This window comes from Monodelphis domestica, chromosome 7, assembly GCF_027887165.1.
Source record: "Monodelphis domestica isolate mMonDom1 chromosome 7, mMonDom1.pri, whole genome shotgun sequence".
In the NCBI taxonomy this organism is placed as follows: domain Eukaryota; kingdom Metazoa; phylum Chordata; class Mammalia; order Didelphimorphia; family Didelphidae; genus Monodelphis; species Monodelphis domestica.
In genome coordinates this window covers 223,567,992-223,586,555 of record NC_077233.1, presented here as the reverse complement: position 1 = coordinate 223,586,555, position 18,564 = coordinate 223,567,992, and positions in this window count along the sequence as shown.

Genomic DNA, 18,564 nt, shown 5'->3' with positions numbered 1-18,564 from the left:
TACTTAAATAAACATTTTTTTAAATTAAAAAAGAGTACCTCTTATAAAATTTAATGATATAAATAATAGCTTGTTCAACATCGATACATAACAGACAGCAGCCCCTTTGCTGCAATTGCACCCAAGCTCATGCAGTGTGCCATATCATTCATCATATCATCAATTAAAGGTCAAGCTTTTGGAGACAGCTAGGTGACTCAGTGGATTGAGAGTCAGGACTAGAAGAGGTGGGTTTCAAATCTGGCCTTACACACTTACTAGCTAAGTGACCCTGAATAAGTCACTTGACCTCCATTGGAACCAATGCACAGTATTTTTAAAGAAATTATTATCATGCAAAACATACTTCCATATTGGTCATTGTTGTAAGAGCATACTCATACATACCCCAAACCACCAAATAAAACCATAAATACACTGATGGGAAAGATAGTATGCTTGCATCCAAATCCAACAGTTCTTCTCTGTAAGTGGATAACATTCCCAATCATAATTCTTTCAGGTTTGGCACAGATCAGTAAACAACTTTATATAGTTGATCATCGTACAATATTGTTGTTACTGTGTACAATGTTTTCCTGGTTTTGCTTTTTTCTCTTTGCATCAGTTCATGGAGATTTTTCCAGCTTTTTCTAAAATCATCCAGCTTATCATTTCTTATAGTACAATAGTATTCCATCACCAGTATGTACCACAATTTGTTCAGCCATTTCCCAATTGCTGGACATCCCTTCAATTTCCAATTCTTTGTCACTATAAAAAGAGGTGCTATAAATATTTTCATGAGTAAATCCTTTCCCCTTTTTTATTATCTTTTTGGGATACAGACTCAGTGGTGGCATTACAGGATTGAAGGGTATCCACAGCTAATGCATTGTTCCAAATTGCCCTCCAGAAGATGGAAGGCAAAGGTTTAAAAAAAAAAATATATATATATATATATATACACTCATTAGTTGTGTGACCTTGACCAAGTCAATTAACCCCCATTACCTAGCCCTTACCACTCTTTTACCTTGGAACTGATAGTTGATATTGATTCTAAGACAGAAGGTAAGGGTTAAACATTCTTAAAAATATCAAGCATCTCAGAAATCACACAATGAAGAAAAAGGAAAAAAAGGATGGAATTTGATCAAATTTGATCTGCACACATTTTTTGTGAGGAACTCAGCTGTTGCATAAAAGGAGGGTCTATATCCCCTAGTCAGTTAGAGTATCATTTTCTATGATCCTCTCCAGCCTTGTCAAGAAATATTATTGGTGAATTTACAGGTAAGATGATGGCAGGAACTCAGCTCTCCCATAGAAACCACAGTAATGATATATTTTAATAATTTATTACTTTAGTTTTTAAGTAATAACTGCTTTGAAAAATTAACTGCTTTCCCCTCTTTTGATGTTGTTTTAATTGTATAATGTATTCTTGTTCTGCTCATGTCACTAGATATCAGTTCACAAAAGTCTTCTGAGTTTTCTCTGAAATAATCCCAGGCATTATTTCTTATAATATTCCATCATATTCATATACTATAGTTTGTTCATCCATTCCCTGATTGATTAGCACTGCCTTAAACAGAAATATGCCCACCCTAAAATCGATATGTAACATCTAGGTGGTGAAGTAGATAGACATACAACCTAGATTAAGAAAGATCTGAGTTCAAATTCTGCCTCAGATTTTAAATCACTTAACCTCCCTCAAATCTCAGTTTCTTCATCTCTAAAATGCACTTCTCTCAGGGTTGTTGTGAGGAACAAATGAGTTATTATATGTACAATATTTTTCAAACCTTAAAATGTTGTTGTTAATATTATCACTTGAAAGTCTGGTGAAGTCAATACCTACATGAGCCATGTTCAAAATGCATATTCCTACATTTTAAGTTCATTCTCATTCTTTTGGATTCATGATTCATCACTGTGTTGATTAGAATTCTAAAGTCTTTTGGAGCTGTTTTTCCCTATAATGTTATCATTGTATAACTAGCTCTGTTTTTTCTGTTCATTTCTCCCTGCATCATCTCAAAGTGCTCTTCCCAGTCTCCTCTAAAAATATACATTTCATCATTTCTCATCATAAGCTAATTTCCATTATATTCATTCATTATGCATAATTTATTTTACCCTTCCTCAATAGGAGGGCAGTCTCTTAGTTTCCAATTCTTAATTGCCCCAAGAAATGCTATAATTTTTTTTGTATACTTAGATCCTCTGCATCTTTATTTGATTTCCTTGAGAGCAAAGACCTATCAGGGCAGCTAGGTAGCACAGTGGTTAAAGTGCCAGGCTTTACTGAGTTCAAATCCAGTTTCAGAAACATACTAGCTGTGCCTTTGATCAAGTCATTTAACCCTGCTTGCCTCAGTTTCTTCATCTGTAAAAAATTATCTGGAGAAGGAAATGGCAAACCACTCCAGTACCTATATCAAGAAAACCTCAAATGGGTTCAAAAAGAGTTGGGTACAAGTTAAAACAACTGAACACACTGCTAGTCTCCTTCCAATCTACTTTTTTATTATCTCCTGAACTTTTGCTTCTCCAAATAAATTTCACTATTATTTTTTCTAGCTTTCAAAAGTAAACCTTTGGTTATTTGATTGGTATGGTACTGAATAAGCAAATTAATTTAAAGAATATTGCAATTTTTTTATTATTTCAGTTCCACCTACCCAAGAACCCCCTTGTATTTAGGTCTGTCTTTTTTTCTATAAAGAATGCTTTGTAGTTGTAGCCACATAGTTCCTATGTGTGAGTTGATAGACACTCAAATATTTTATATATTCTATTGTTATTTTGAGTGGAATATATATTCCTTTCCTTTCCAATTGACTTTTGTTGGAAATACACTGAAATGCTGATATGTATGTGTGTATATTTAAAAACAAGCTGTATGTAGTGAATAACTATGGTTTCTTATGTAATCATTTTCTGTTCTTTATTATAAAATATTCATATTTGTTGATGTCACCAAAAATATGTTTAAAAATTGGTCCTCTGAGGGAAAGAATAAATATGTGAATCAGAACTAAGAATGACTATGGTCTAATAAGTCTATTTCCTCCTGGCTAATAATATTAATAATTTAAATTAATATAGCTCTTTATGGTTTATAAAGCAATTACATGCATCAACTTCACGTGATCTGCTCCCAACAACCTTGTGAGAATGGTGCTTTTATTATTCCTATTTTAAAGATGAGTAAACTGAGGACCAGAGTTGATAGCTAGGTGTCCAGAGCTACAGAGCTAGCAAGTCTCTGCCACAGGATTTGAACCTGGTTCTTAATAATACCATGTCCACAGAATTTCTCTATTGTGCCGCAATTTACCAAATTCTGAGTGTTGATGTTAGATTAAATGAGGAGTTCCAGGAGAGCATAGAAAAGTATATATAGGAATAAGAAATTAGGCTTCTTGTTGCTGGCACCACCTAGTATGTTTTCCCTGGAATCTGTGCTCCTAGGAAACACTGAGCATATTTGCCCCAAGAAGACATTTATACCTTTCTTCCAGAGAGGTAGGCAGCAGCTAATGAAGGGAGAGGAATGCCTTAGTGAGTATGGGTGGGGCCAAGTACATTCTTCTGGTCAAAAATAATTTTTACAGCCAAGCCATTTTTGAAAACTACAGCACAATTCCATCATCATGCTGTTGCCAGGATACAAGGATGATGCCCATGTATTAAGTTCTATTGTTAGTAAAAGGCATAAGGGCAGAGACACACAGCTGAGACTATACCCCAGAGCTGAATCTCAGAGTAGGAGCAGCTCACAGGATCATAATTTTAAAGCTAGAAGGCACTTCAGAGGTCATCTGGTTCAATCTCCTCATTTTACAGACATAGAAAAAGCCCAGAAATGCAGATATTGAGAGACTTGCTCAAAGTCACATGAGTAATAAATGTCAGATCTAGGATTCAAACCCAAATCTTTGAACGCCAAATCCCATGCTCCTTTGAGAAAGCCGGTGTTATACTTCCTTCCCAGTAGTGCTATTCTAGACTGTTCCAGCACATCCCTTTGTAGGAATCACAGAATCAGGGAGTAAATAAAAGGTAAACCCTCCAAGAACCTCAAACAGATCTGCTGTCTTATGTTTTCTGACCAATTCCTCTATGTTGTTTTAAATGTATCTGCCTATTACGCTCTGGCATAAGGTCTTTAGGAATTCACCTGTCTGCTGATGTGAGGAAGCTGAGGAATCTGAGGAAGTCCATAATTTGGTAGTTTCTTATTTTTAAATGGGCTCTAATGGAGAAATACCAGTCTCAGGGTTAGAAAGACTTGAGTTTAAGTCTCATCTTTTGTAAAAATGGAGATTTGAACCCCAGACTTCAATCCCCAGAAGTCCTTGGTACTTCACAGAGTTCCCTATAATCTCATCAGAGTCTCCACCTGGGTGAGATCACAATTTAGTATTTAATGGGCTCTCTGCCTCCCAAGAGCTCTCTTCCTCTGCTCAGACATTGAAACTTGTAGTAAGTAGGTTGTGAATGGGCTAATCAGCCCTAGGCACGTGGTTTATTATTTTGTATCCTCTTTATTCCTTGTTTTCTAATAATCTTTAATAAACCTCATAAAAATATAATACTTTTATTACTAGAAACTAATATAATTTTTACACTTTGACATACACTGTGTTACCTTGGACAAGTTACTGATAGACTTAGTGTCCTAAAAACTCTGTCTAAAACTATAAATTAAAAAATTGTAGATTTGCACTTATTGTCTACTATGTGCTTGATATAGTAGTAAGTGTTATGGATATAACACACAGAAAAGTAAATACAAGATAGGGATTTTTAGGGGGAAGAGAGGGGGAACAGATCTAGATAAATCTAATTTAGGAGTTCTCTTTGAGAACTTTGAAGAAAGGAATTCTAAAAGGAAGAAATAAGGAAAGAGTGAATTTCAGAAATAGAATATAGTTTGTACAAAGACATAGCTTTGGGAGATGGCATATTAGTGTGAGTAAAAGGGTTCCTGAGTTTAGGGGACAGGATTAATGTTTGTGCCTCAAACCCAAGAAGAAACCAGCTCAAACTCCAAGGATTTAGGAAGAATGAATAGTCAAGACTCTGTAGCAACTCAGTTTATTACCACAAGTTGCAGAGCAAAGCAAAAGATGCAAGAATAGGTTAAGATAGGGGAGAAAGACAGGGGAGGATACATAGAATCTCCATAACAAAGGGCTTCTCACATGAGGAGAAGGCAAAGGTACAAGGTCTCAGGATGGCTGTTGGGAGATTTTACTGCCCTAGACATAAGGGTCCAGCAGGAGGTGGCCCATATCCAAGTGACTTTGGAGCTGGCTCATTTGCATATTGGACTGGTTTATTTGAATATTAGGCTTAACCATGCCACCTACTACCTTGGGTGAGTTGCATAGAAGGGTAAAGGATAACCATTTAAGACCTGCTTGTTTTCCCTAGTTGTTGGGAGTTAAAAGTCCATTTAGCAACAAATTTGCAATAGATAGAATTCTGACATTGGAGAACAAAAAGAAGTCCAGTTTGATGGTATTATAGAGTAGATGATGGGAATGAGGCATAAATCTGGAGAGGTAGGCTGAGGTTAGAGCATGAAGGATTTTAAATGCCAAAAGGGAGTTTGGTGTACAAAAAATATTCATAGCCACATTCTTTGTAGTGGTTAAAAACTGGAAAATGGGGGGGGAGTCCATCAATTGGGGAATGGCTGAACAAATTGTGGTCTATGTTGGTGATGGAATACTATTATGCTCAAAGGAATAATGAACTGGATGAATTCCATGTGAACTGGAACAACCTCCAGGAATTGATGCAGAGTGAAAGGAGCAGAACCAGGAGAACATTGCACACAGAAACTGATGTTGTAGTACAATTGAATATAATGAACTTTTCTACTAGCAGCAATGCAATAATTAAAGACATTTCTTAGGGACTTATGAGAAAGAAGGCTATCCACATCCAGAGAACTGAGGGAGTAGAAATGCAAAAGAAAAACATGCGACTGATCATGTGTTTCAATTGATATAGGATTGGGGATATAGACTCTAAATGATCATTCTATTGCAAATATTAATAATATGGAAATAAGTTTGAAAAATGATACACATATAACCCAATGGAATAGCTCATCAGCTCAGGGAGGGGGGGAGGGGAGGAAATAGGGGAGGGAAAGAACATAAATCATGTAACCATAGAAAAATATTCTAAATAAATTAATCAATAAAAAGATGAAAAAGGAGTTCATATTTGGTCCTAGAGTCAATAAGAAACAACACAGTAGATCTAGTGCCAGGTCTAGAGTCAAAAAAATAAATTCAAATCCAACTTCTGACCCTAGCCATATGACCCCTGGGCAAGTCATTTAACTCTGTTTGTCTTAGTTTTCTTATCTGTCAAATGAACTGGAAAAGGAAATGGCAAATCCATCTAGTGTCTTTGTCAAGAAAACCTCACATGGGGTCACAAAGAGTCAGATAGAACTGAAATGACTGAAACAAAAGAAACAAAAGTGGGAGAAGACAAACCTGTTCTTTTAGGATATGACTTTGGCAGTGTGTGGAGGATAGATTAGAATAGGGAGAGACTGGAGTCAGAACTTAGATTATTACAATCATCTGGGCAAGAAATGATGAAAGCCTGAGCCAGAGTGATGGATATCTGGATGGAAAGAAGAAGACAACTATTTTTTTAATTAATTTTTTTAAAGATTTACTTTCTCTCCTTCCATGCCTACCCCCAACTCCAAACAAAATCCTAGTTTAAAACTTCTGAGTCAAGAAAATAAATAAATGAATTAAATTCTCCAAACTGTCCTCATTCCCCCTCTTACCAAAAAATAGTTCCAAATCCATCAACTATCATGAGGTGGTTATTACTTTTCATCATGAGTCCTCTGGAATTGCAGTTAGTCATTTTATTGATCAGTTACAGTCTTTAAAATGTGTTTGTCTTTAAAATATTGTTATTTTAGAAGTTGTCTTCTTGATTCTATTCACTCCATTCTGTATCAGTTCATATAAGTCTTCTGAGGTTGCTGTGAAACCATCTTAGCATGGTACATTCATGCAAGATACTGTCAATGAAGTAGTACTGAAAAGTCTTTATAACTAATTAGATATTGAAGATGACAGAATGGGCAATTAAGAATGCCATTAAAGTTTTAAACTTTTCATCAAGATGAATGGAATAACATTGATGTCCTTGATGGATTTGTGATAAAGAGGATATCATTACGACATTTTTTACATCAGTAAAATCACAAGTCTCAATGAAAACAGATTCAAAACTTTTTTTTTTAATTCCTGGTTGCTAAGCTTGGTTTTTTTCTACAATGCTAAAAGTGTATATCTGATGTCAGCACACTATACATGTGAGTGTCCTGAGACAAAACACAACTTATTTCTCCCTAGTTACATTTTCCCTCATTAGGGAACATTGGCCATCATCAAAACTGGAGTATCATCACTACATAATGGAGAAGATGCACCAAACCTTACAATGGACATGATTATATTTATAGCATAGTAGAATTTGTGGTGAGCTTTCACCATGTTTTCAAGCCACACATAAGATACTTTCATACTTCTCTGTCTTGAGCCAATATCACACTACATATCCTCATTCAAAAGGTTGATTCACCAGGAAGTGATGCAGAGCGAAAGGAGCAGAACCAGGAAAACATTGTACACAGGGACTGATACACTGTGGCACAATCAAATGTAATGGACTTCTCCATTAGTGTCAAGACAATGTCCCTGAACAATCTGCAGGGATCTAGGAGAAAAAAACACTATACACAAGCAGAGGATAAACTGTGGGAGTAAAAACACCGAGGAAAAGCAACTGCTTGACTACAGGGGTTGAGGGGATATGATTGAGGAGAGACTCTAAATGAATACCCTAATGCAAATACCAACAACATGGAAATGGGTTCCAATCAAGGACACAAGTGATACCCAGTGGAATAGCATATCTGCTATGGAAGGGATGGTGGGGGGGGGGGTAGGGAATGATTTTTGTTTCCAATGAATAATGTTTGAAAATGACTAAATAAAATAATGTTTAAAAGTAAAAAAATAGGTTGATGCACTTAATTCTCTGCTTTTTAGTATGAAATACTTAAAGTGGCTAAGCAAAGAGCTTTGAGCTCTCCAGTAGCTTTGGGCTCTCCAGTAACATTTATCATCTTGTCTTTTGGGTCTTTTGTTGCCTTGTTTCCTTAGTGCTAACTCTTGTTCAGAGGGAGATTAAGCAGGAAGCTTTTATTTATTTATTTATTTATTTGTTTGTTTATTTATTTATTTATTTCTTACCTTTTAAACTTTATTTATTTATTTATTTTAGCAAGAAGCTTTTAAAGACAAGATTGAAAACAAATAAACCAGAATAGGACCCTGTATACCCAGCTCTACCTCTATACCAATATTTGACTCTTTTCCTTCTTTCCACCAGACTAATTCCACAGCAGTTTCCATGCTTTAAAGGAGTAAAACAAAATTATTTTTGCTACAATTTTCATATTTGCTACCAGTTTCCCAGATCTACAACTTAACAAAACACTAGGGGCCATATGGTCCAACTCCTTTATTTTATAGATAAGAAAATGAGTTCTAAGGTGGTTGTGACTTGACCAAGTTCATGTTGCTAATAAAAGTCATATTTGAACTAAAGGAAAGATTTATCATATAGTCCTCTGGCCACAAAGACACCAGGGCTTTCTAGATTCCTTACCATGCCTCTCATTCCCATCAATGAACAAATTTGGCCCCATGGAGTTTCTCAGCAGGGCATACCCTAACACTGGAAAATGAGAATACAGATCAATCTTGCTGAAATATTATCTATATCATAATTCCCTTGCCCAGAATCTATCATTGTTTCTGTTTTCCATAAGTTGAAGTTCAAATTCTTTACCTTCCACAGAAGACACTCTACAATCTGGCCTCAACTCACTCTTTCAGCTTTTATCCCATTACACCTTTACAGAAACTTCCAGTCTAGCTCCCCCACCAAGGGATGGATTGATTTTCCTATGCCTTTGCTCATATTGTTTTCTTCATTGGAAATTAGCTCCCTCATCTCCCATACCTTCTTCTGATATTCTTAGTCTAATGCTCAAAGTCCTACTCCTGTTTCATTTCTAGCATGATGCCTCTTCTGACCATTATGAAGTATAATGATTTCTTTCGTTGCTGAACTGCACCACCTAAGAAGAAAAGTGTTGCAGCATTGCCTGCTAAGAGCTAAGATGGCAGAGAAAGGGGCTCTCTACTCCCTTCATCCCTACACACACACACACACACACACACACACACACACACACACACACACACACACACACAGAAAATAAGTCACCTCAAAATAAAGAAAAACTGGAGGAACACATCTCACTGGAGTAAGAAGAGAGAGCAAAGCAGCCAAGGCAGCAAAGCATTTGTGAGAACTGGCATATCTTGGAGCAGTCCATGACTCTGTCAGAGGCAATAAAGCTACAGAATGGGAAGGAACACGACCAAAGCCACCCCACACAGATAGAAAAAGCAGGAAACCTACAAACTCTCATGTAACATTAAATCCCTGGGCTGCAGGGGAGCAGAAAGCTAGGATTGGAAGTACAGTGAAGGAACCTGCTCTCTCCCACATGGCATCATAGTGCTTGGGAGCCCAAAGCAGGAAACCTGCTCAACCCTGGCCACTTGGTAGGAGCAGGGAAACAGCAGAGTAGGGATCAAACCAGTCCACAAAACAATGGGGGACCTGGTAGCTTGGGGTACTGAATATAGCTGAACAAAATAGCTGCAAACCTCCTCAAAGCAAGCCAGCAGAGCCACCTCCTTGACAGACACACTTTGGCAACAAGGAGCAGCCAGTTCCACCCTAAGTACCAGAGAAGAGTAATCTGTAAGCTTGGATCTATGCACCCTCTACCCCAGGGACAAAGAAGACAGACAGATAAGGCAAAGAGAGAGGTGGGGGAAGACTAGAAAAATTAGCAAGAGGGAAAAAAACCCTGACCTCATAGTTATCTGAGTAGAAGGAAAACTAAATATGAACTGAGAAGATTACAATAATGCCAAAAAGGAAATATGTGAAGCCCCAAAGAAAAGAATGAAAGGACATTGGGCCTCAAAAGAATCCCTGGAAGAGCTTGAAAAGCAGTTAAAAAAATAATAAGAGAATTGACAGAAAAATTCAACAGCTATGGGGACACAGAAGAGTGTGGGGATTCACTGAAAAAAGAAAAAAACTCTATAAAGAGCAGGATTAACCAAATGGAAAAAGGAACACAAAAACTCAAGGGAAAAAATAACTTCCCCCAAGTTATAATTGGGTAAATTTTCAAAACTAATGAAACCATAAGACAACAGGAAACAATAAAAAAAATTTATAGTTAAGAAAAGAAGAAAATCTAAAATATCTCACTGGAAAAAAATGATTTATATGAAAAATAGATACAGAAGAAATAATATAAGAATCATGATAAAAGTTACCATAGACAATGAAATACTATCACTACTAAACATATATGCATCAAATGGCACAAGATCGAGATTCCTAAAGGAGAAGTTACAGGACATACAGGAGAAAACAGAATAAAGTGTTACTAGTGGGGTACCTCATCCTTCTCCTCTCAAAAGATAAATACAATCAAGAAATAGACAAGAAAGAAGTTAAGGAGGTAAAAAGAACTTTAGAAAAACTGCATGTTCTAGACTTCTGGAGAAAAATGAATGGGAATAGAAAGAAATATACCTTTTCTCAGCAGCACATGGCACCTTCACAAAAACTAACCACATTATTGGGCATAAAAATCTCACCAAACCTCACATCCAAATGTACAAAAGCAGAATTAAATGCATACTTTCCAGAACATAATGCAATAAAACTAATGCTCAACAAAGGGCAGAAAAAGACTAAAAATTAATTGGAAACTAAGTAATCTTATCCTAAAGAATGAATGTCAAAATATAGAAACAATTAAAAAAAAAGACAATGAGAAGACAATGTATCAAAATTCATTAGATGCAGTCAAAGCAGTACTTAAAGGGAAATTCATATTTCTTAATGCTTATATCAATAAATTACAGAAAGAGCAGGTCATTGAATCAGGCATACAACTAAAACATTTAGAGAAAAAAAAAACAAATTAAAAATACCCAAACACCAAATTAGGAATCTTAAAAATTTAGAGATCAATAAAATAGAAAGTAAGGAAATCATTGGACTAATAAATAAGACAAGGATTTGGTTTTATGAAAAAATCAATAAAATAGATAAATTATTAGTTAACTTGATTTTTCAAAAAAAAGAAGAAAAAGGAAGCTTTAGAAGAGATTTATTGGGGGGGGGGGTGCAGCTGGGTAGTTCAGTGGATTGAGAGCCAGGCCTAGAGATGGGAGGTCCTAGTTTCAAATTTGACCTCAGACACTTCCCAGCTGTGTGTCCCTGGGCAAGTCACTTGACCTCCATTGCCTAACCCTTACCATTCTTCTGCCTTGGAACCAATATGCAGTATTGATTCCAAGACGGAAGTTAAGGGTTTAAAAAAAAGAGAGATCTATGAAGTCTATCATGTTCTCTGTACCTTTCATTTGGTTGGTACTATGCATCACTTTTCAGAATGACTTTTGTGTATTCAGATAAGAGCACTGGCTCTGGAATCAGTTCTTGGGTTCAAATATTACCAAACATCCAGGTACTTACTAAAACCTATGTGACTTATAAATTACCTTAATCTCCATGGACTACAGTTTCCTTATTTATAAAATGAAGTGATTGGACAAGATGACTTCTAAGGTCTCCTATGACTCTAAAGCTATATTCCTGTGATTTGTCTAATCTTGTCTTAACCTCCTTGTCTCTGTTTCCTCATCTATAGAAGAAGAGATTAGACTACATGGCCTCTGATGGCCTTTCTAGATCAAAAGCCATGGTTTTTATATGTAACATTTATCTGTCTGTAGATATGTCTTATCTCCACACCCAGATTCTTGGCATCACCCACTGTGCCTAGTAAAGTGTTCTGAAGCACATTATAGGCATTCAATAAATACATAATTGATTTGTTGATTGATGAAAGCAACCTAGAAATTTTGGGTTTAAAGTCTATTCTCACTGTAATTATGAAACCTACATTACAAATTCCTCTTCCCTGTGAATAAAATTTGGTTTAAAGGTCATCTCTTTCCTTCCCCAACAAATATTTGTAGAGTTGAGAGAAAAATATATTCCAAGACCTAAAAGCACTACTAGGATTGAATGAGTTTCATGAAGTAGACTAAGCAAGATTTCCATAATGTATAAAATAGCCATTAGTCTGCTTCCAGGGATTCAGGCTTCTCCTTTCCCTTGGAAAAATACAGAAAACAAAGGCTCCCCAACAGTTCCCTGGGCATATGCCAACTGCCTTCTGGGGAAGTCTGACCTTGACAGGCACTTTTTGAAAGAGGAAAACAATTAAATGCGTGAACAGTTCTCACCTTCTGATACTTCCCCATCTCAGTTAGAGTGTTCTGGAATTTGTCTCTTCTGCATGGCTGGTGAATCCTGAGCAGTGTGACAGTTCCTGGCTCCACATAAAAACCTTAATGGTGCAGAACTATCTTTGGGGCCTACTTGGCCAATATCCTGAAAACCAGCCAATCCAAGAGACCACATGGGGACCATAAGTCAGGGTGTGGCAGTATCACTACTTTTCTGCTACAAAGCTGGTATTACGGGACCAAGGGGGTTTCTGACAAAACATGTCAAAAGATACCTGACCTCTAGGTGCAGAGGTCACTCAGTGTATCCAGAAGTTCTGGGCTGACGAAAATTGGAAAGAAAATTACCTAGATAATTTTGATGCCAGGGAGAAATATTAATGATGTATCAGTAGTTTGAGAGAAAAATCCTTTCAGAAGGAATGAGTGATAAAAAGTGTGACCTTTGACTTACATTTCTTAGTTTATATTTTATGTAGAAAAGGAAAGAGTATTATACAGAAGAAAATGAGTTCACATTCTATCTCCGGTATTTTCTCCCTGTATAATCTTGGTCAATCACCCAGTTAATCTTTCTGGGTCTTAGTATCCTCATCTGTAAAATAAATAGCTGTCCAATGACATCTCTTCTAGCTAATGGTTTGTTGTACTAGGCTAAAGGCATTTTGAAAGATTATTTATTACCTCCCACTCCCCATCCCCTTTATCTTATCTCTCAAATTAGATGGTTAAGATTCTCTGCACAGGAATTATGACTTTTATTTTCCTTGTAAAACCCACTAAGTGCTAAGCACACACTAGGGCACTATTAAATGCTTGTCACCTGGACTATATATGTGACTAGATTAATTAGAAACTCTCTGAAGGAAGTTCCAAATTCACCTCAAACTGACTATTTACTTATAATCTCTGATGTGTGGTTTAAATCTCTCACATTGCAATTAAAATCTATATCTCCACTTTGGGCACACAGTAGGGCAATAATACAAACTTTAATTTGTAATGTTATGTGCTAATTGTCTTTCATTTCAAAGAAGTGAGGGAGGAATGGAGGGAGAAAGGAAGGAAGGAAGGAAGAAAGGAAGGAAGGAAGGAAGGAAGGAAGGAAGGAAGGAAGGAAGGAAGGAAGGAAGGAAGGAAGGAAGGAAGGAAGGAAGGAAAGAGGGAGAGAAAAAGAGGAGGGAGAAACAAAGGAAGTTAAGTAGAAAAAAATAAAACAATCATTTTTAAAGCATCCATTATATGTCAGGCACTGTGCTCAGCATTTTAGAAATATCTTATTTGATCCTCATGTTAACTTTGGGAAATAGGTGCTATTAAAGATAAATGTTCTCAGTTCTTCTCCAAAACTAAACTTGGTCACTACAATCAAACAGCACTTAGCATCATATTATTTTTCATTGTCAGTGTCATAGAGTATATTGTTTTCCAGATGCTGTTTATTTCACTCTTCATCAACTCATATGTCTTCCCATAGATTCTCCATATTCATCGCTTCTTATGGCACAAAAATATTCCATTACATTCATGTGTTGCAGCTTGTTTAGCCATCTCCCCATCACTGAATATCTATTTTTTTTTCTAGGCCTTGGCTACCACTAGAAGATTCAGTCATAATTTGTCACATAACTTCACATTTCAATAAAAACAAAAGTAATTTACTTTAAATAGAAAGCATGTTGATATCAAGGAAACACAAAACTACAAATAGCAAGAAATGTGCAAAACATGACCCCCCTAGCTGAAGCCACCTTCTCCCATATTCTCTACTTCCAGATCCCAAGGAATCCAGGTCCCTCTGCTTGAGGGAAAATATAAATAGCTACCAATACTTTGAAAGGCACCCTGCTTAGCAACCATTCCTCTTTCTCTACATTTTCACGTCTCTCTCCCACTTCTATCTCTTCACCTTAGCACTCCTCAATCCTTTCTTTCTCATAAATTTATACCAACCCAGCTGGCAAATCTCAAGACAAGTGGGACCTGGAGCCCTACTAAAAGATATCCAATATCAACATTCATTGGAAAATGCAGTTCAGAAAAACTGAGGAATTTATTTATCATTGATAACATATGACAGATATACTTGAAGGTCATCATCAGGTTTCTCCTTAAATTTTCCTTTCAAGGCTAAATAACCATTTGTCAATCAATCAACAAAGATTTAGTAAGCATTTACTATATGTTAGGCACTCTGCTAGGCATGGAGATATAAAGACAAAAATGAAACAATCCCTGCCCTCTAGGATATTACATTTTATTGTGAGAAGCAATGTATATTTATAAAAGGATGTAGAAAAGAAACACGGAGTGATAATCAGTGGGGAAGATAGCAGGAGCTGAGAATTCCAAAAAAGACTATCTATAGAAGGAGGCTATTGAATTGAATGTTCAAGGCAATTAAGGATTCTCCCACCGATTTCTTTTTTTTATTAGTTTAATATTTTATTTTCCCCCAATTACATATAAAAATAATTTTTAAAAATTTCCAGTTCCAAATTCTATCCCTCTCTTCTGTCTCTTTCTCTTGCCTGAGACAGGAAAGAATTTGATATAGATTCTACATGTGCTGTCGTGTAAAACATATTTCTATATTAGTCATGTTGTGAAAGAAAACACAGACCAAAAAAAAAGAAAAATACAGTTTAAAAAAATACACTTCAGTCTTCATTCAGCCTCCATCAGTTCTTTCTCTGGAGTCAGATAGCCTTTTTCATCATAGCTCCTTCCAAATTGTCTTCGACTATTGTCTTGCTGAGAATAAGAAGCAGAAGGTGAAAGAGATGGATAAACTAACTTGGCGTAGGGGTACATCCATCATTTGGCTTCGTCTCATGGTCTCCGGGTCTTCTCTCTGAGCATCTTCCCTTCAGAACCAATGGAAACAAGTACCAGATACCACTCCATGGAGGTGAAGATCATGTCGTCCAGCTCCTCTTCTTCTTGATGAAAAGAAACTGAGATTTAGAGATTTTAAGTGACTTGCCCCAGGGGTAAGAGACAGAGCCAGAACTCAAAATCAGGTCCATGTTCAGCTTCACCACAACCAAAAATAGCAAAGAAAACAAAAGAGACATCAAGATATGTATGAGGAGAATTCCTAAAGTCTTACCTAGTAGCCCATCAGATAAGGCATTCATTGAGTTACCATATGTGGGGAAATGACCTAATGCCGTGACAGCTTGTTACTGATTAATTTTATTTGATGTGGGAGGCAGCACATATTTTAATAAGGGCTACTTGTAATTGCCGACAGACTCTATCCTGGGATACCATAAGAGCCGGAGAGGCCAGTGTTAATAGTAATTACATACCATATGTATTTTAAAAATACATAATCCGTGTTTGACATGCCCAGTGGAGACGTAGCCGTGTAATTAAAGCTGAGATGTTGCACAAGAAAAACCTAAGAACTCTTGTTAACTAATGACATAAAATTAGAGTGTTATTAGTATGTGCAGCTTGGGGCCTATAGCCACTATAACTATAAAACCCTTAGCAAGGCATTTCTCTAGCTGCTATAAAGGGGTCCAGTTATAATCCAGAGAGCAGAAGGAGGAAAAAATAACAAGGAAAAAAAAAGTGTGTGCGCACGTGTGTGTATATGTGTGTGTGTGTACATACACATAAAAATTCCAGAGTTCAAAAAACAAAGAGGGAGACCACCGCCAGGCTGCCACCCAATAAAATGGAATCCCTGACTGTTCAAAGGGCAGCCATAAAAACCAGCCTAGGCAGCTACTAGTTTCAAGGCTTGGGCACTGGGTTCGCCTGCATTAATTATTAACCTGGTTAATTTGTGTGGTTTCACAAGTGGATGATTACAGGGTTCTGCCTCAACTCTTCTGTTTTTAGAGTGATTTTAATTTATGTGGGTGAGCTGGGGGAGGGGGAGACAATGGGAAATGCTGGCCGCTGGCAGTGGTTTTTGTTTTTTTTTTCTGTTTGGACCCACAAGTAATAACAAGTTTCATAGGCAGAGGTGTGAGGACTGCCATGGCTAATGGGAAGGGGGAAAGAGATGGTTTTTCCGTTTCTTTTCCATAGAGAAATAGGAGTGGGGAAGCATCCATGGTCTAAGCAGGTGGCTCAAGTCTTAGCTCTGCCTTTGGAGGCTCATGCTTATGTAGTATGGAGAGCTTGGGCTTTGGTGTCCGAGGAGCTGGGTGGGAATGCTGTTTTTGCTCTAAGAAGTTCACTTGACTTCTATGGGACTCCGTTTCTTCATCTAGAAAATAAGGAGGGTGGACTAGATAAATATCCTCTGATGTTCCAACGTAAGTAAAATTGTTCTTATTTCTACTAGGATATGAGAAAGCAAAATAAAGTCTGGCTGGTTAAAAGAGAAGACCAATGTGTGGGGGCTCAGAGAACTATTAAAAGTAGTTTAAGGGGAAGCTGGGTGGCTCAGTGATTGAGAGCCAGACCCAGAGATGGGAGATCCGGGGTTCAAATCTGGCCTCAAACACTTAATAATTGTGTGACCTTGGGCAAGTCATTTAACCCCCATTGCCTTGCTTTTACGGCTCTTCTGTCTTGGAACTAATATAGAATATTGATTCCAAGATAGAAGGTCAGGTTTAAAAAATAAATGAAAGGAGTTTTGAACCTCAGACTGGAGTAGTACTTTAGATGACTATTCTCTAGGCAAGGCCACTATATTAAAGAAGAGAACTACCACTCTATTTCTTTTTTTTTCTTTTTTTTTTTAATATTTTTCTTTTTTTATAGTATTTTATTTGATCATTTCCATGCATTTTTCATTAAAGACAAAGATCATTTTCTTTTCCTCCCTCCCACCCCCCGTGGCCGACGTGTGATTCCACTGGTATCATATGTGTTCTTGACTTGAACCCATTGCCATGTTGTTAGTATTTGCATCAGAGTGTTCGCTCCGAGTCTTTCCTCTGTCATGTCCCCTCAGCCATTGTAGTCAGGCAGTTGCTTTTCCTTGGTGTTTCTATTCCCTCAGTTTGTCCTCTGCTTTTGGATAGTGTTTTTTTCTCCTTGATCCCTGCAGATTGTGCAGGGACATTACACCACCACTAATGGAGAAGTCCATTACGTTCGATGATACCACAGTGTGTTTGTCTCTGTGTACAATGTTCTCCTGGTTCTGCTCCTCTCGCTCTGCATCACTTCCTGGAGGTTGTTCCAGTTCACATGGAAATCCTCCACTTTATTATTCCTTTGGGCACAATAGTATTCCATCACCAACATATACCACAATTTGTTCAGCCATTCCCCAATTGATGGGCATCCCCTCATTTTCCAATTTTTGGCCACCACAAAGAGCGCAGCTATGAATATTTTTGTACAAGTCTTTTTGTCCATTATCTCTTTGGGGTACAAACCCAGCAGTGCTATGGCTGGATCAAAGGGTAGACATTCTTTTATCGCCCTTTGTGCATAGTTCCAAATTGCCCTCCAGAATGGCTGGATCAGTTCACAACTCCACCAGCAATGAATTAATGTCCCTACTTTGCCACATCCCCTCCAGCATTCATTACTTTCCTTTGCTGTAATGTTAGCCAATCTGCTAGGTGTGAGGTGATACCTCAGAGTTGTTTTGATTTGCATCTCTCTGATTATAAGAGATGTAGAGCACTTCTTCATGTGCTTGTTAATAGTTTTGATTTCTTTATCTGAAAACTGTCTATCCATGTCCCTTGCCCATTTATCAATTGGGGAATGGCTTGATTTTTTGTACAATTGATTTAGCTCTTTATAAATTTGAGTAATTAAACCTTTGTCAGAGGTTTTTATGAAGATTTTTTCCCAACTTGTTGTTTTCCTTCTGATTTTAGTTACATTGCTTTTGTTTGTACAAAAGCCTTTTAATTTGATGTAGTCGAAATTATTTATTTTACATTTTGTGATTCTCTCTATGTCTTGCTTGGTTTTAAAGTCTTTCCCTTCCCAAAGATCTGACATGTATACTATTCTGTGTTTACCCAATTTACTTATGGTTTCCTTCTTTATGTTTAAGTCTTTCACCCATTTTGAATTTATCTTGGTGTAGGGTGTGAGGTGTTGATCAATTCCTAATCTCTCCCACACTGTCTTCCAATTTTCCCAGCAGTTCTTATCA